At 40.9% G+C, this 19790-nt stretch overlaps 1 protein-coding gene across 2 annotated transcripts in view; it reads left to right on the forward strand.

The window, feature by feature from the left end:
• Positions 1-19790, forward strand: part of DDX10 (DEAD-box helicase 10) — a 300200-nt gene that overhangs the window by 228428 nt on the left and 51982 nt on the right. The window contains exon 17 of one of the 2 annotated variants that reach the window (XR_008320238.1): positions 11630-11729. The exons of the other annotated variant lie outside the window; for it this stretch is intronic. The gene's annotated coding sequence lies outside the window, so the exon portion shown is untranslated. The remainder of the gene's footprint in view (positions 1-11629; positions 11730-19790) is intronic. 2 annotated transcript variants of the gene reach the window in all.

Genomic DNA, 19790 nt, shown 5'->3' on the forward strand with positions numbered 1-19790 from the left:
AAATAGGGAGGGGTGGACCTGGGGGGCCTGGATTCTTTGAACCCATGCATTCAATTATAACTACACCCCTATACACACACACACACCATGAAAGGACCAATATTTTTATTTATTTTTTACAAAATATGTTCAGTCTGAAAGGGATCTCCAGGGCAGCTTACAAATATTAAAATAATTTAAAAACTAACAAAAAATTTTAAAGCAACATATCCTAACCTACAAAATTCAGCAGCATCAGACTTTGTAATAAAATACAACATCAAGCTAAAAAGTAGACCATCACCAGATACACACAGTAACCCTTCCCAAGAGCCTTTAGGAAAAAAACAGACTTCCACTCTTCTTCAAAAGGTGAGCAATAATTGGGCCAGGTGGCTCTCTCTTTGGAGAATGAATCACAGTCACAGTGCCACATGTGTAGAAATTGTGATTTTCCCTTTCAAAATACTCCTGAGCAGAAGCCCCATTCTTTCCCGTTCATCACTTTTTGTATTTTGAAGGGGAAAGTCATGATTGTTACACAAGTATGCCTTTGCAAAAAGAATGCTGTATACATGTATTTTATACTCATATGTTGGAGTCCAAATCAGGGGCGTAGCTATAATTGAGCGAAAGGGTTCAAAGAACACGGGCCCCCAGCTCCTGAGGGCCCTCTAGCTCAACTCCTCCCTATTTTCTCTGTTATCTCCCTCACTCGAGGGGGGGGCCGCCAGAGAGAGGGATGAACATGGGCCCCCTCTCCCCTAGCTACGCCCCTGGTCCAAATTAAAAACATTGAAGAGCAGCCCTAACCCTCAGCATGAGGATGGAGAAGGGTGGTGTTATCGACTTGCTGATGGGATTTGATTTCTCATCCAGATGTATAGTTGATATCAAGGGTGTAGCTAGGGGAGAGGGGGCCTGTGTTCACCCTTCTTCTCGGCAGCCCCTCGGAGTGAGGGAGATAACTAAGGAAATAGAGAGGGGTGGAGCTTGGGGGGCCCTCAGGAGCTGGGGGGGCCTGGGTTCTTTGAATCCATCCACTCAATTATAGCCACACCCCTGGTTGATATGGGAAAACTGAACTTATACACAGGAATTTGCAAGAGACAATTGTGTCAAGCAACTGAGTCACAGGTTAAAGTTTATAAATAAAGTTAAGCTTGTGCAACAGTTGCAGCATAGCTCTGCGACTCTGTGTCTGGGCAGTTCTCCTTCTTTCCCACTTTCTGCTTTCAAACTACATTTCCTATCAAGCCCTCCTACCTCAGTTGATAGACAATGAAGTTTATATCCTTAGGTCAATTTATATATCAGTCATCTGCTACTCAAAATCTCTGTATTAAGCATTTATATAGTGATTTCATATGGTCGTATGGTGAAGATACAAGCAGTATCTTCATGTAATGCCTGCAACAACCCTGTGAAGCTGGTCAGTATTACTATCCCCTTATTACGGATGGAGCGGGCTGGGAGGGAGCAGCTTGCTTAAGGCCATTTAGTGAGTTCATGGCAGAGGTGAGATCTGAACCAGCAATGTTCACATTTGCAGCTGAATCTCTTAGCTCATGCTCTATATCAGCTCTCACCAATGACTTGGCCTCCCTTTGTGCCCCTATTGCCAAAAGGTGAACGCAGAAGCCTAATTTTATATTATAGCCTTTCAGATATAACCCTGTCCTTTATAATCAAGTTATTACTGTTTTTGCCAGTGTTCTTTGTTACACTGCCAGTTTCAAAATTATCTCTTAATTTATTACCTGCCACTTAGCATTCACAGTTCATCCATGCAAATCAATATTCCTGGTCCTTGCTCCATTATGAAAAATGGTCCGTATCTCATTAATTTAAAAGGGCATAGCTGTATCAAGTGACTTTGTGTTTAATTTTTCGATATTTGTTGGCACAAGAAAGAACTTGATCAGCTTCTTTCAAAAAGCCAGTTCATGTCACAGTGTACCCAATGCTGGTAACCTGTTTAGAGCTATGATTGTTTCCATGCTAGCAGTTTAGTCTGAAATTGTCATAGGCTGCTCTGTGTCATTTTGAAGCCAATCATGAGTGAAGGCAGTGCTTCCTGCCCTCACTCTGGCTGCTGGAAAGTGGGAGGGGAGGAGGTGGCCACTGAAACACCAAGAAGTGTCAAAGCTCTTGGTGGTAAGTTCACTGCCGGCATTTGCCCCCCTGACAAACATCACTGAAATGATCCCACAACTTGCCTTTCTTGGGGGTGGGGGCATTTCATGTCACCTCCAAACTGCTTCCCTATTGGCTTAATCTGTTTTGATGATAAATTCCATCGAGTGGAGATCTCAAAATCCACAATTCTAAAGTGTCAAGAGACGAGTCCCTAAGGAAATATAGAATGTTGCTATGGAGGTACAAGAGCTTATTTTCTTATTCCAGCCAGCTCAGACAGTGCATGCTTCTTTGATATCTCATGCCCACCGTCTGCCCTTTGCTCCATTCTGGTCCAAGCCTGAAGGAAATCAATAGGAAGAAAGCATTATTCAATCATAGATGGTGTTAGCAAGAATTATGGTAGAGAAGTAGCCCTAAAGACAAATAGCTTACTGCCTTCTCCGGTTGCTGGACCCTATGGTTACTTAAAGGAAATTCACTTTTATTTTTTATCATCATCATCATCATCATCATCATCATCATCCAATCAGTATATACAGAGTTGTGGAATAGATTTTCCATTTTGGAATTTTCCATTTAATTCCTATCTTTTATTTTTCCATGGAAAAATTTCCATTTCTAAAATTTCCACTTGGCTCCTTGAAAAAAGTTTGAGATACAGCAAGGGAAAATTAATATGGTGGTAAAAACCATTACTATGGTTTTTAAACACTATAAATAAGTTAAATAATATGCCAAATCAGGTCATAATGTATTTAGGGCATCAGAAAATGTGTATAGTATTTTAAAGAAGAAAATTAATGCAATTTTTATGCAACCAAGAGGAAATTTGCATGGGATATTTTTCAGGAAATAATTAAATTTTCTAATTCAAGATTTTCCAGAAAACCCACACGTCTGAATATATGCAGCGAGCAATTTCCATGTCCTCAGTTTCATCTGTTGGTGAAATGCAAGCCTTTCTCCACTGAGGTGGAGAGCCAGTGCCCTCTAAAGTAATGAGAATGACTAAGGAAAATACCTTTGGGATTTGGAAATGTTAATGTCAATTATACTGCTATTTCTTTCTCTCCAAAACTTAACATAAAGCTTGCACCTTGATTGGACTTTGCTGTCTCTTTGATCCCTCCCCAATATTTATTTTCTGGTGCTGCCATGACACTCAGTTCAGTCTTCTTGCCTCCAGGAAGCAGAACCTTATTGCTGTTGATGTAGTAGACACTTTTCTTCTTAGGCCTCATTGTGATTGCAAAGCTGCACTTGGATAAATTTTCATTCAGAACTTTTAAATCCTCCAGTACATTCCAAAGAGAGAGTTTAAAAACAAACTTGTTTTCTATATTTATTTACTTATCTTATTATTTTCAGTGACCATGTTCAGCAGTTTTGTCTATCAAAGAACCTCTCCTCCATGTCCACCACTCTGCTTGCAACTCCTCTTCTTCCACCCGCCCCTTGTTTGCAAAGGCTTGCATTTCTATGTGACCAGCCACGTTCCTTATGCCATCCTTGGTGGCTCTGAAAAATAATCACCACAATCAGCAATCAGAAAAACATTCTCTCTGTGCTGGTTAATTATTTTAGGAACAATTATTCAAATTAGTCTGAGGCTTCTAGGATCATTACGATCCCAGCTGCTGGAAGGGCTTGTGAGCATGTATGCTGAACCTTTGAGCTTCTCCTTTTGAAAGCTGTTGGGATAGTTGCAAAGATTTTGATAACACATCATGTTCCCTTCTTCACTATTATGCTGCATGTAAGCAGAATTGATAATAATAATAATAATAATTATTATTTATTATTTATTCAATTTCTATACCCCTTTCGCACTTCCAAAAATGGCTCAGGACGGTTTACACAGAGAAATAATACATAAAATAAAATAAAATATAAAATAATGAACAGCTTGGTGGTTTTCATCATAGTGATATTTAAAAATATGTCTTATAACAAGAGAATTAACTTAGAAAGTTCCCCAAAATAATGTATTAAAGATTTAATTACTTGATACTCACTACACCTGAATTCAAAAAGTTCAACCTTTTTAGCTATTGACTTTCCTGTGTAACTTCGGCCAAATCATTGTTGCTTTTCAGTTCTCTGTCCTACCCTTGAGCACACACCTTCCCTGAAACACACTGTTACTTTAAGACATATTAGAGTTGAGGTACACGGTCGTCAGAATGATGTTGTGCAGCTCTTGCTGGATTTATTTGTTTATGTATCATATTTATATACTGCCTGATATGTGTATCTCTAGGTGGTGACAATTTAAAACACAACAAATTATAAAACAAAGTAAAAACAATTAAAACAATTTCTCAGAATAAAAGAAGTTACAATTTCACAGGATTAAAAACAGTTTAAAATTAATTTCATTTAAAAGCCTGAGAAAACAGGTGTGTCTTGAGGGACTTCCTAAAAGCAAACAGAGATAGAGATGCTCTTATTTTGACAGGGAGCATATTCCAAAGCCCTGGGGCAGCCACAAAAAAGGTCTGATCCTGGGTTGCCACCAAACAAGCCAGTGGCAACCATGACCAGACCTCCCCAGATTATCTTAATAGGTGGGAAGGTTCATGACAAAGAAGGCGCTCTTTTAAGTACTCTGGACCCAAGGCATTAAGGGCTTTATAGGTAATAACCAACACTTTGTATTTCACCTTGAAACATAGCAGCAGCCAGTACCGTTCTTTTAATGTTATATAGTCCCTTCGGTTGTCCCAGAGAGCAGTCTGGTTGCTGCATTCTGTACCAGTTGTAGTTTCCGGACTACATACAAAGGCAACCCCACATACAGTGCATTACAGTAGTCGAGCCTGGAGGTTATCAGCATACGTACCACTGTTTTAAGGTCATTTGTCTCTAGAAATGGGCGTAGCTGACGTATCAGCCGAAGCTGATAAAAAGTGCTCCTGGCCACTGCCTCAGCCTGAAAAACCAGAGAGATTTTTAGATCTCAGGTCCTGAAGCCCCCCCGCCCCAGTCAATACTTGTGTTTTGGGCAGTATATAAATATGTCATTCATACATACATACCTCTGTCTTATTTGGATTCAACTTCAGTTTGTTATCCTTAATCAAGATTCTACTCCTTAGACTTCAGGAGGGAAAAACCCATACTTTACCCCCTCTTTCCTCCTAAAACACATAGAGTGCTGACTCCTTAAGAAATTGTAAATTGTGATAAAATCAGGGCGAATCATGTGCTTAAAGTAGTGTTGGCTTATTTTTTAAAATATCTGTTACATTTCTAGCCCACCTTTCATCCATCATGGAATTCATAGAGTGCATGGGGTTTCCAGACCAGACCTAGACCCCCTTAGGTTCAGTATTTATAATGAAAAACAAGGTGTTTCCATTTGCAATTAAACCCAAGGAAGTCTAGCAAAACCAGCTTATCAAGTTTGCTAATTTGATAGTTAACTTCTTGCATCTCCTATGTAGTCCATTAGTTGTTATGCTTCAGAAATAATAGAATTTTCAGAACCATATCACATTCTGCCTCATCTTGAATATTCAACATCTATAGCTTCTGAATAATTTCTGATATGTTCTTCTAAGGCCATGGATTTCAAATTTTGGTGTAGGCTTCCCTAAAGAGTTAAGGCAGTCCTGGAGCAGGCACAAGCTCTTCCTTGATCACTCACGGAAATAGGAACATATTAGGATGGAAATACAGTTGTCTGGAGACAGAACTTCTTGGTTTCTTTTGATGCATTTCCGCCCTCCCCTCTTCGTTCTACCCCAACCCACGTGGGATAAGTGATTTCTCAAAGATCAGTTGTATGCAGTAAACTTGTGCTGCTTTGATTTGCATGTAGATACACGACCCTTTTAAACTTTTAAAAACATTTTACATTTACCTGTTTATAAAACAAAATAAAACCTGAATTAGAGTATGAACTTTTTTCTTTCCTTCTACCTCTTGTTTTGAGGTAGAAGGGAACACATTGGATGGCATCAAGACTAATGCGATAAACAAAGATGCTGCGTGCATGCAAACCAGATCACATACTTAAGCAGCAGGGCTGGCCTATCCCAATGGCAGACCTAGGCAGTTGCCTAGGGCACCAATTCTTAAACAATGCCAAAATATAACTCTGCCCATTATTCTTCCTCCCCCTTTTGAATTGCACTCCTAAAGTACTGCACAGCAGTGTAAGAATGTAATAGGTAATACTGCACCATCCTCCCCTAAAGGTCTGCACATTCTGTACCCCAAAATAGTTATCTTTGCACATTGCACCCGAGCCCCCAATAAACAGCTAGTCTCATAAGCTTCACACTCTCTTGAATATGAATTGACTGTCTCCAAAAGAAATGTTCTCAGACTGGATTTCAAAATTAACAGCGGCATCTTTTCATCTCTGAAGTATCAGAGTTTTGCCCTCATAATAGACTGAGACACCAAAATCAAACTTCACCTAGGACACACAAAAACCCCTGCTGAACGGATGCTCAAAATTGCTCTTGCTTATGCTCTTGGTCTCCTTGCCCAGGCTTTGCAATTGTGCAGCAAGGATGGCAGATAGCTTTGCAACATTCCGTGCAGCGTATATGGACTAAGGAAGAAGTTTCACAAGTGCACCCTATTACAGTGGTGCAACTCTAGTCTGGAACAAAAGCTCCCAACTTAGTGGAAATAGATAGCACAACATCCTGGCACTTCGGCCCTCCTGCAGATGTTGGCCTACAACTCCCATAATCGCTGGCTATTGGCCCCTGTGACTGGGAATTATGGGAGCTGTAGTTCAAACACAGCTGGAGAGTCAAAATTGAGCAGGCCTGCACTAGTGCAACATGTTTGCACTGTGTCAACTATTGTTCCCAGTCATAGTTGTACTAAAACCCTCAGTTCAGCCATTGTTTTCAATTGACACTTGTCACTTCTGCTCTGAGGACCAAAAAATAACATCCAAGCTTAACCCAGAAACTAAGCACTGTTTGAGAGTCTAGTTGCCAAAGTCTATGTGATTGCCCTAGCCCACTGTTTCTAGCTGTTTGGGTGCTACATTTGATCATGCTGAGAGGACTCTCTATTTTAATTGACTTCCTGCTTTTGTCCCTTCCTTGTAGACAGCAAAGGAGTTTGCATAAGTTTTAATCTTGGAATGCTCAATCGTCTTGACTTTGTCAGCTTATCTGAAACAAATGACTATGGTTATTTGTCCAAAATTGTTTAAAGTTGTCTCAGCAAGACAAATCACATAGAGACAAGAAAGAATGGCCACTAATTACAGCCTATATCAACTTGCACTTATACAATTGATATAGCATTTAGCATTCATTTGAGATGAAAATCCATAAAGAACATTTAGATTTCCTTTGAAAAGCTCTCACACAATATCATTATTTCAATAATAGATGTTGATTGTAAGAGATGGGGGCGGGGGGAGGGGAGGAAACCTCTACAGTTGTTAGACTTAAAATTTCACCATCTCCTTTGCTATTCTAGTAGAATCACGATTGTCAGAAAGCGGAGAAAACTCAACAAGTTTTGAGGGACATATCAGCTGGCTGCAATGTTGGTGTCACACCTCAGAAGGGGCTAAACCTGTCTCTTAAACCCAGCAGTAGGCAGGTTTAAGCCCTTCAGTGGTGTCTTGAACATGTTCATTTTATTTAGTACCATAGATGTGCTTGTTTGTTATTGGAATTGATATGGAATTGAAGGATGCTGCTTTATACCAAATCAGACCACTGGCCCATCTAGCTCAGTATTGCCTGTACTGACTGACAGCAGCTTTCAAAGGTTTCAGAGAGCCATTTTTCAGATCCTAGGGATTGAACCTGGACCTTCTGCATCCAAAGCAGATCCTCTTCTACTGATCTATGGTCCTCCCCTTCTCACATTCCTTCCTGTGGGGAAAATTAAAGCACTTTATTTGGTTAGCCTTTTTTGTGAGGGCAAGATCAGCACATTATCCTTGACACTGGATGCCCTGCCACTCATTGGCACAAATTGTCAAGGAGGATTGCAACATAAAGACAACATATCTTCCTCCCACCCCTGGACTAGAACCAGGGGTTGCCCCATGAAACTAAAGGTTGAAAAATTTAGGACCGACAAGAGGAAGTACTTTTTCACACAGCACATAATTAATATATGAAATTCTTTGCCATGGCATGTGGCGATGGCCACCAGCTTGGATGGCTTTAAAAGAGGCTTAGACAGATTCATAGTGGACAGGTCTATCAATGGCTACTAGTCTGGTGGCTGTGGGCTATCTCCAGCCTCAGAGGCAGGATGCCTCTCAATACCAGTTGTAGGGGAGCAACAACAGGAGAGAGGGCATGCACATACCTCTTGCCTGTGGGCTCCCCAGAGGCTTCTGGTGGGTCACTGTATGAAACAGGATGCTGGACTAGATGAGCCTTGTGCCTGATCCAGCAGGGCTGTTCTTATGTTCCTATGACTTCTTGTGCTATAGAGACATTCCCTCTGTACACCCATTATATTCATTAATTTATTATATTTATATTGCACTATTCCACCAAGATTGGCTCCTGAATCAGCTTACAATTAAAATCAATCAATGAAACTTATAAGGTCTTATATCCTAAGATGGCATTCTACAAAAACATCTGTGTAAGGGGGCATATTTTGCTGGACCTCTTTTACTGTTTCAACTTGTGCCACATTCCTTTTGCTCCGCCTCAATTCTGAGGAGTTGGTTCTCGGGTAGCACAGGGGTTACATGGGGGAGGTGGGGGGATAGGTGAAAATCATCATCCTCTACTTGTGCTAACAGAAGTTCTTCCATTTGTAGAGAGAGAGACCTTAGGTGACAACCAATATCATTATACTTAATTCTCTTAGCCAGCCTCCAGCCATGCGTGGAGATGTGGCAAGGTTATGCGTGCCGGCCAGGGAGGCACCTGATTGGCTGGGTGCTGGTTGGCTGATTATTGCCAGACTGAAAACTAGTGGCAGCGAAGAGAGGCAGGAGAGGCGGCCGGCAGTGACTGCTGTGAGGAGGAGGCGCGGAGGCAGCGGTGGCGGGCCTAGGCGAGGCGGTGGCTGGCAGCCGCAGTGAGGAGGCAGGCATCAGGAGACGGCGGCAGAAACCATGGGCGGGGAGTAAGGGGAAAAGCAGCCTGGGGGAGTGGGGGGGGAGAAACTGGCAGGTGTCGGGACCAGAGACTGGGGCAGAAGCTGGGGGGGAGGGCTTGGGGGGAGGGGAGTGGGGCTGAATGTGGTGGGGAGGGAACAGAAGCGGGGGAGGGCAAGAGAGACCAGGGCAGGAGGGAGGGTCAGGGGGAAACAGCCGGCCCCAAATAGCGCACAGATGCTCTGTGCAGGGTTGGCTAGTAAGTATTATATAAGCTTTATTATAAGATATGTGTACTACCCCTCATAATGATGGATATATTGCGAGTAATAATTTTGCCCAAATGAAAAATAAATCAGCACGTGGCAGCTTACAGCCAAAACTGATGAGCTGTAACCTAATTTTTCCATTTCTCCCCATGTTTTCCATTTTGAAGAAAGTGTGCATTAGTTAATATACTGTCTTTGTGGGGGAAATCACCTCATTTCCCTGTTTCTCAGTGTGAGAATACGTGACAAGAGTCTCACTTTCTCCACTTGTGGGCTTCCCAGCTGCATTGGCTACTGCATGAAGCAGGTGCTGAACTAGATGAGCTTTGATCTTATCTAGCAGGGCTTTTCTCATGTACTTATGTCAGAGTTCATTGCCATATTGTCTGTTTTCTGATGAAAATATGACAACTGCTACTATATGGAGGCACAATACCACTGGCTGTCTGGTTTTCCTTCAGATATATTTCCAAGCAGCTAAACTGCTTTGAGTCACAACTTTTTTTGTTTTTGATTAAACAGCCATATGCTTTAGAATTAAACAGTCTCAGTTGTTATATTAAATTTGTAGATGACTCGATACCTTACAAAACTCAATTACCTCGCATCCCCTATCAGCCCTTTTAGGATGGAACAGATGGAATAGTTCTGCTGTGCCGTCATGTTTTCTTGACTTATGATTAGAATTTCTAAAGATAATGTGTCACTTGCATGTTTTCTGTTTCTCCTCTCTGAAGAGCTGCTTTGATTGCTCTCTTCCTTAGCCTGCAGACTTTAACGCAGCTGGGAACCCTTCTGGCTTATGATATGTAACGGAAACCCACAGCAGTTCAAGATAGAGAAAATAGCCTTTATTTTTCTTCTTTTTGAGACCAGTCGTCCACAGGACAATTTAATTCATTCATATTCATATTCATTCTCATTCTCTCTCTCTCTCTCTCTCTCTCTCTCTGTGCCAGGATCATTCAGACTGAAAGAAAATATATTGCCCAGGTTTATATTTTATGTAGATCTACCCACAAGTGAAACACATTGAGTCTTCAGCTTGCTCACTCCTCTTGCCTTCTGCAGACATGAGGGGAGGAGTTTACTGGCTTCTATTTCAGTTTTGTGAATAAACTGTGGATGTCTCCCATTAACATCCACTCTGGAAACTGTGGTTTGTTCTAACTGTGGTTAGTTCACAAACCAGAATCTGGAAATATAGTTCGTTTGAAGCAACAGAAGTTATGAGCAAGCCCAGTTTCCAAAGTTTATACATAACAGGAAATTCAGTTTATTCAAGCCAAACGTGGACGCTGTCAGTCTCTTTCCCCAGTGTGTGGGGAAGAAGGGGTACTCATGACTAAGCCTCACTGAAGGGAAGGATAAGGAATTTAGTCATGGGAAAATGGCAATGAGGTTGCTCCTGTAACAGAATAGCCATTATGGAAAGTGGACAGGCTGGGCTGCCAAAAAGAAGACACATTCTCAAAATAATCCCACTGGAAAGATAAGACACCCCATTATTGTAGCCAAGATAATACTTTTCGTGTCTGAACATCTCTACCACTGCACTGCTGTGAATATCATCTTAATGAATTTAAATAGCTTGCAGCTTGGTTTTGACACCTTCGCTTGAGATGAGCGAAACCTTTAAATACAGCCATTCTAGGAAACAACTTACAATAAGCATACAAAACTCTCAAATTTTCATCATTTGCTAGAAGCATTTGCATTCATCATGCACTTCACTTGACAAAACTAACACATATCCTTACAAGCTTAAACTATTGTTTTGTCTGGTGCCTTGGTTGGGTCTGAGGGTTGGAATAGCCCCAGTCAGGCTAGAGCTTCATGCTTGACTGGGAACTCTAGTTACAGCTTTTCTGGTTCTAGTGGAGGAGGAGAGTGGTGATATGCAGGGTGGAAATACAAGTTGAAGAGTTTGTTCTTAAGTTTTTACTTCCTGACTGGTTTTTCCTGCTTAATGTGGCAAACATGCACCCAGAGTCCCAGATGCAGATAGGGATTGCAGGGTGATGCAGTCCAATTGCCACTTCTCCTCTGCAATGCCCCATTACCGCTGCCAGGTTTCCTACATGTGTGTTAGTTGTGTCATATCATTCTTGCATAAAAATTGCGTAATGAGAATCAGTCAACACTTTTTTATTTAAGAAAAATGCTTTTTAACTTACTTATATAGAACTGCTGCTGATGCTTCCAAGCAGGAAAGTTTTGAAGTTAGTTGGAGAAGTCATAAAACAGCCCACCTAAGAATGAGGAAAGTGCAGCAGTCTGCAATAGTAAGCACACAATATGTTTACTGTGGCTCAATTGTAGAGCACATACTTGGCATTCTGATGGTCCCAGGCTCAGTCTGTGGCATTTCCTGGTAGATTTGGGAAAGACACCTGTCTGAAACCCTGGAGGGCCTTTGTCTGTACACAATACTAACCTGGATGGACCAAAGGTCTAATTCAATATTAGGAAAACCCACATGAGGGCCCACCTGGGATCCAGTGGGCCCCTTTGCAGTGGAGAAGCTGCTGTGTGAGTTGCATATAGAGAGATAAGAAAACGTAGAGTCCCATGGCTGCTCTGTACTTCTATCTAAGACGTGCGCCAGCTCATCCTTGACCCACACTCCCCTGGGATAACACACCCAGTATAAACAATAAAACAGAGATGAATGTTCCTATTGCACAGTGCTGCGCTTTTGCCACTGCAGGTGTGGTGCCTTTAAGGCAAATGGAGTGCTCTTGAGCTCCAGTGCCATCTTGGAAGGCATTCAAGGACTGCTGGAAAGTGTAGTTCTTCCCACCACTCTCCCCATAGATCTATATATAGGGCAAAGCCATGCAAGTACTGCTAGAAAGTGTAATCCTTCCCACCACTTTCCCCACGGAGCTCTATAGGGGAACTGCTGGGAAGGACTCAACTTCCCAGTGCTCTGTGTGTGCCTACCAATATGGCACTGAGACTTGAGAGGGCACTGTTTTCCTTAAAGGAGCTCCATCAATAGGTTAATTTAGGAGTTAATGTGGCTTCCACATTGAAAGTTTTTTCTTTTTCTTTTTCTGAAGTGGCACCCACTTGAAAAATACCATTGAAAATCACTGGTGTAGAATTATGACGGAGCTGCCAGTTCAGTACTGAGCAGACTAGTAGTGATTGACATTCCAGGCAAATATATCACATGGTCAGTCCAGATGACATAAGAATACCACTTTGGTCTGCACAACAGTACCTACGTAATTCCCATGACTTGGTGTCGTTTTCCTCCTGGTCTATCAAGCCAGAGAACAGGCAGTTAACATAGCACAGGAGAGGCAGCCGGGAACATAGGAAGCTGCCTTATACTGAATCAGACCATTGGTCCATCTAGCTCAGTATTGTCTTCACAGACTGGCAGCGGCTTCTCCGAGGTTGCAGGCAGGCATCTCTCTCAGCCCTATCTTGGAGAAGCCAGTGAGGGAACTTGGAACCTAGATGCTCTTCCCAGAGCGGCTCCATCCTCTGAAGGGAATATCTTACAGTGCTCACACATCAAGTCTCCCATTCATATGCAACCAGGGTGGACCCTGCTTAGCAAAGGGGACAAGTCATGCTTGCTACCACAAGACCAGTAAGAGCGCAGATCTGATAGTCTGCTGAAGTTCTTCTTCCAATCTAGGAGTGCTGTAAATATTCACTCCCTTTATAACAGGTTAACTCTCCTTTAACGAGTTATTGGTTATGGCTGTTTCCTGTTTAGCATCTGATCACCCTTCCCTCTCTGGTTGATCCTGCCTCTACTGAAGCTGCTTATTTTAATTATGATAAACTGAGAATTTGTATTTTTGAAGTTAAAGGTATATATGACAAATGGTGGCAGAGTTTGGACCATTCTGCATATGGAACATGCTCTGGTGGCTGTTGAGAATGTCCCAGGATGGTGACAATTTACTGTTTTTATTATCAATTTTTGGTACTGCTGAAAGCAGCAGTTTTGTCCCAAATGAAAGGCCACCCTGCTGAGTTAATTAACTGAGATTTAAAGAATCTGGCATATATATTCATTATTACAAATTCAGGAATGAGAATGTGTTTCCCAGGTGCTCAGGAAAATGTGCTGCATTGTATTTTTCATATGCATTTGAAAAATGATTCCCAATGTAATTTATTAAACTTTGCCATTCCAAGCAAACTTCAGCTAAAATGTGTTCATATTTTAGCACATTACTAATTCAGTTATCCCAGTCAGTGTAATACGGCCAACACAACGGTACATACAGATCCACCTACCACAATACTCTTACCTCTCTCCACTCTATTATTTGTTTTACTTATAAAACATATTCATTGTCTTTCTAACTTGAGGAAAATCAATGTCCTGTTCAATGGCAACCTTACATCTGCCCTCTGGGCATGCATGCATACAATAAAATGTATTTGTGTTTGTCTGGTGGTATAGTCAAGCTGGATCTTTATTTGACCCACAAGTCCAAGGTTCATAACTTGCAACTTGTCTATCTGGAACCTCTGAGGGTTTTGGTTTTTTTTAAAACCTAGTTCTTTCTCAGTAGCAGCCCATGCTAACGAGCTGGAGGGGTGGAAAAACAGCTACTTTTGTGCCAGTAGCCACTTTCTTGCTCCATTCTGGCCCTGCCCTGGCTATAATTGAGCCATGCGGACCAGTCATTCATCCAGTAGGGGAGGGAAATCCCCAACTGGGCAAATGAACAGCCCACATGGCTCGATTATAGCTGGGGAGGGGCCAGAAGGAAGCAAGAGAGCATCTGCCAACACCAAGCAGCTGGGGCTCATTTTCTGCCCTCCAGCTCATTAGCATTGGCTGCTACTGCTCTTTCTTGAAAATTATCAAACTTCTTCCTGGAATTCTATGTGGACTTGTATCTCTGTTGCAGAAGCAGCACTTGGAAAATATACAGCTGTCTTAATGGATTATTATTACCTGAATAATGTCATGGGTCAACTTGAGGGGTTCCCCCCACATTAAAAAATATCTATTATGGCAGATTCTTATAATTCTGGACCATTATTACAGATAAAGTTTGTAATAACAGTAGCCTGGGCATTAAATCAAAATGGCCTACCATCTGATTGCTGAATCTAGCATTACAGTGCAATTAAAGCAAAATGATAAGTAGCAGCAACACTAGCTTGCTCAGGAGTAGCCTTGGCTGCTTTCCCAGAAACTATATTTGACATAATTCTAGAGAGACCTTTTAACTCCATTGTAGTTTTATAAAGTTTAAACATTTAAAGTAAAAATGTTAAAACCTCAACCATGAAGCAAACTTTTTAGAGTAACTGGCATATATAGTATTGGGATTTCTGCTCATTGCAGGGGTGGATTTACCATTGAGTGGCCACATCCTATAAACATGAGCTGCTGGAAATAGGCACCACAGGCCCTGCCCTTTGCTGCCTGTGGTGTGGCCACCTGCCTGCCCTGCTGCTGGCCTCCACAGCCCCACTAACCATTGCAGATGCCATAGTGAGCCTTTGCAGGCTGGATGCAATATAATAATGTTACCACCCAACATCTTTTATACCAACATCTGCTATCCCGGGGATGCTGGGTAGTGAAATAATTGTATCACACCATGGTCAGCTTATTTCCCTTTGCTGGCCACAGTGAATGCAGTGGTTAATGCGGCTGCGGAGGCCTGGAAAAAAACTTTGCACACAGGCCACCATCGCTACACCACTGGAGGCAGATCTACCATTGAGCAAACATGTGCAATGAACACAGGCTGCCACTAGGAGAAGCTGGGCCTGAATTTTCAACTTAAATCATAATTTCCCCTTAGCAATGAATGGGAAACTCAAAAATATTAACTCCCAAATGTCTGCGCAGAAAGCTCTGAAATTTCACATGTAGGAAATTTCCTACATGATTGTAGGAATAAATATGTGGATGGTCAAGGAGCAGAATCTGCCTGTTGGCTTTTAATAATTTTTTAAAAAATGAATCAGACTTTTAAAAAAATCATTAAAAATCAAGAAGTGGGCTAATATCTGTGAACATCAACACATTTAATGCTGCCATCATGTGCTACTCCTATGTGAATTTTGAAAACTTTCTGAATTTATAATATGGGGTGCAAAAATGTTACTACTATTTTTGTATGAAGGCAAAGAGCAGCTTCCTGCAAATGAGGCTTGAATGATGAATAGAGTGGGGCATTCAATTCCAGAACTTTATAACTTTTTGTCATGAAACAAGGCAGTTGTGACACTTTAAAAAACTTTAAGACAAAGTTTTAGAAACTTTAACAAAAAAATCATTAAAAAATCAACAAACATCATTGAATGTCTGCACAATTCACCTTCAGTGATTGATCTGAAAAGTCCACAGCTAGGAATAGAACCAAGCAACCACTTCTATTAGCAATAAAGGACTTCTAGCTTCTTAAGGATCTATTTCTTAAGGTGATGTTTCACATGTTCTGAAGTGAAGCAACAATTCTGATGTTCCTTACTTCACACCAGATTTTTGTTATGAGTTTGTTCCTTTCTTAAGGTTGAAGAAAACTATGAATTGCTATGTGCTTTTCAAGCCAAGCCATTTCCTGCATATAAAGATTACCGCCCGCATCCAGTTCTCTGCACAAGTCTGTTCCCATGCAAGATAAAGGTCTTTTTTTTAAACTTACCTTGGAGAAGTATCTCTTTTTCAAAGACTGCAGTTCTTTGTAAACTTAGAAACTTATCTTTCAGTAGGCAAAACAGTAATTGAAATGGTCAGATAGTTTAATCATGATGTCTTCTGTGATTGTGTTGGTATGAAAAGGCCAGTGGGCTGGAAAAGAAACCAAGTAGCCATTTGCTTTGGCAAGAAAGGACTTACCTCTTCAGGACTTACCTCCATGTTGGTGGTTATTATTCTTGATCTTTTACACTGTTGTTGCTTTCTTAAACTGATTAAAAACCATGAATTTCAAGCTAAGCTATTGCCTGCTAATAAAGCATATTGCAATGGTGTTGCCTCTCTAGGAAAAAAACCCAAAAGGCTGCTGCTTTTTTTTTTTTAAGCAAAAAAGCACAATAAAACATCATTTTAGTGATGTTAATATCTCAAGTGTTTTGCTTCCCTTTTTCTGACATAATGCAGCCAGTTATTTTCCTTACCTTGCATCATTATTTTTGTTCTGTGTTTATAACTTGGCAAAATCCCTTTTTAAAGCTTTTCCAAATTATTCACAAAATGAAGGTTGTCTTATTGTTGTCCATTTGTTTGTAGTTTCCTGTTCAGTTTGGTCTATTTCCAGGTGAAGATTCTTCTCCAGGCAACATAGTATCATTTCCCCTCCGCTGTCTAGAATTAAGCCTCAGCAAAGGTTATTTACAGAGCCAAACAAAGAATGGAAGTTAAAGAATTTGGCATTTAGAAATGCTGAAATACTCTCATCTGCTGGATTGTTTGGTTTCAACCACATCCAGGCCTTACAGATTACTATTCTAGAATGGAAAGATACTTCTTACCTGGCAGTCTTACCACTCACTTATATATTTAAAAGGAGCACAACTACTTTGCCATGATTATCCCATCTATTTTTTGGGATAGGAGGAGGAGAACCAAACTGCCCCTGTGAGATGCTGCTCCTGTATCCTCCACCCTTTTGATGGATGGCTAAAGCTTAGTAATGGAGCTTTAGCCATCACCCAGGCGACAGTGAGCACATCATAAAAGAGAAACCACAGGCGATGACATAATTGCTATCTGTAGAGGTGTCATCCTTCAGCACTGGGGAGAGATGTATCTGGAGGGTGTTTGACTTCGTGACAAACATATACATGTTTTATACCAGTCTTATCCTGGGAGTTCTAGTTTGGAGAGAGTGCTGATAATTCTGGGAGTTATTAATTTTTTTGTGTTTTGCATTTATCCCTAAGGGGAATTATCTGAAATTATATTATGGGGCCCATGTTCAATTCTTGCACACAAACCCCTTCAGAGCTTGTTACGCCACTGCCTGTGAGTACCACCTTTGTGTCCAAACTACCAGCTTGGAAAAAACACTTTTCCTTATTTGGTGCATAGCTAGAGTGGGTATGATTCCCATGAAAACCAACATATTAGTCTAGCTTCATTCTCAGCAACCCTCTTGGAAAATATCTACTACTTTGGAAGGAAAATAGCAACCTCTTGGAAAATATCTACTCCTTGGGGATTTTTATTTGGGGTTTTTTTGCCATTGCTTTGGGCCAGCTAGACTTCCTTTCCTAACTCAGGGATTCCCCCTCCCCCCAAAAAAACCTATTGCAGGTGTAAACAAATACTTAGTGCTGGTTGATTAACACCTCTCTATTCTAACTGTTCTATGGAGCAGAAGGCACTATTGTGTTGCAGAGTGAGAACTCTCAACAGTTTTAAAGTTACAGACTCTCACAATAGTTTGGGTGCATTCTGCTTAATTTTTCTTCTGTGCCCTTTTGTTGGGATTTAACTGACCCCAATATCCTTTTAGCAGAATCCCCAAAATTAAAAAACAACCAGCAGGAGTATGGGGGCAGTGCAATGTTGGTGGATTTGAATTGGTGCAGAACTGTTGAACCCTTTACTGCAGGAAAATATGAAATATGAAGGTGGTACTTGTTAAGGGTGGGTGGAAATTTTACAGGGTGAAGGGCATTGTTATGAAATGTAATTTTAAGCCAAACTCTTGAATATCAAATAGAAGGTATTTTGACAACAATTGCTTAGAGTTTCAGTAAAACTCAAGCATTTACAAGAGAGAATTTAAAATCCTTTCATCTTTCTATGAAAGGTTTTTAGCATGTAATTAAGAAAGGTGCAACTATACAATAACAGGCTGTCCTCCATCTGACCAAAAGAGATGTCTCTTTATTACTGAATCCAGGAAAAGTGAATAATAAAATAACAACTAATTAAAAACAATTTTAAAGAGATCAAGATTTATTTATTTGAAAAAATTAATTAATATGATTATCCACAGGTAAATGATTTAGAACAAAGCTAGTTATACTGCAATAAAATCGATTGACCTCATTTTATACAGTGAGGACATCAATGCCATTTTGTTAACATGGCTATGGCCATACTACCCTGAATATTCCTGATCTAGGAAGATAAGCAGGGTCAGGCCTGATTAGTGCTTGGATGGGAGACTGTCTGGGAATACCAGGTACTATAGGCTTTTGGATCAGAGGCAATATGCCTCTAAATATCGATTGCAAGGGAGCAACAGCAAGAGAGAGGACATACCTTTATTTTCTTATTGTTTACTTCCCAAAGGCATCTGGTGGGCTACTGTGGGAAACGGGATGTTGGACTAAATAGGCCTTGCACCCAATGTTCTCTTTAATTTTTTTCATCTTTGTGTGGAATGTGGAATGAGTTTTGTTCTGGTCGGCAGTATCAAGGCAGTTTGTGTGCACATGCTTTCAGTATGGGGTCTTCCTGATTCAACCTGCGTGGGATCTAAAATTAACTGAGCGGGCATCCAAAAATGTGTGAGCGTGTGTGCACACTTAGAGGGAACACTGCTTGTGCCTGATCTAGCAAGGTTCTTCTTATGTTCATGCTTACTAGAATAAAAATTCAATTTGGCAAAATCTCCTTTAAAACCTCACCTCAGTTCTAACTCCCAAATGTCAGAATTACTGAAATAGTTAGGTCAGGGTAGAGTTTTACCCACTGAACCTTGCAGTTTATGTTCAGAGGCAGTGAAGATGAATATTCATTCAGTTACAGCAAGGTTTAGTTTTTCATGTGTGTGCAAATTGACTGGTTCTTTTAACAACTGTTCTCTTAATTGTTCATGTTAACATAAAGATGCGCCAGAAAACTCCCTTAGTTTGTTTGCTTATTAAATTTCTATATTGCCACCTACTAACATCTCGTGGCGGTTTACAAAGCAAATGATAAAACTAGAATTAAAACAAAATTCAAACAGTTATAAAATTTAAAACAATTTAAAACTTCAGAACAATAAAAACTAATATACAGCTAATCAAAGGCTTGGTGAAATAAATTTGTCTTGAGTGCTCTTTAAAAATCTGCTAGAGATAGGGAAGCTCTTATAACAGGGGGGTTGTTCCAAAGCCTCGGGGCGGTTGTAGAAAAGGCCCAGCCCTGAATCGCCACCAGATGAGTTGGGGGCAGCTGCAGGCAGACCTCTCCTGAAGATGTTTGTAAGTGGTGGGAGTTCTGAAGGAGAAGGCACTCTCTTCGATATCCTGGGCCCAAGCCATTTAGGGCTTCTTAGGTAATTACCAGCATTTTGTTATGGGGAAGAAAGGTACAAAGAACTTGCACGAAAATTCCTTTTGCCTTCAAAACAACTTCAGCAATCCAACTTCTTTCTAACGGTAATCTCCCTTAGGCTGCTTTA

The sequence above is a fragment of the Hemicordylus capensis genome, chromosome 3 (genome assembly GCF_027244095.1).
Source record: "Hemicordylus capensis ecotype Gifberg chromosome 3, rHemCap1.1.pri, whole genome shotgun sequence".
Classification (NCBI taxonomy): Eukaryota; Metazoa; Chordata; class Lepidosauria; order Squamata; family Cordylidae; genus Hemicordylus; species Hemicordylus capensis.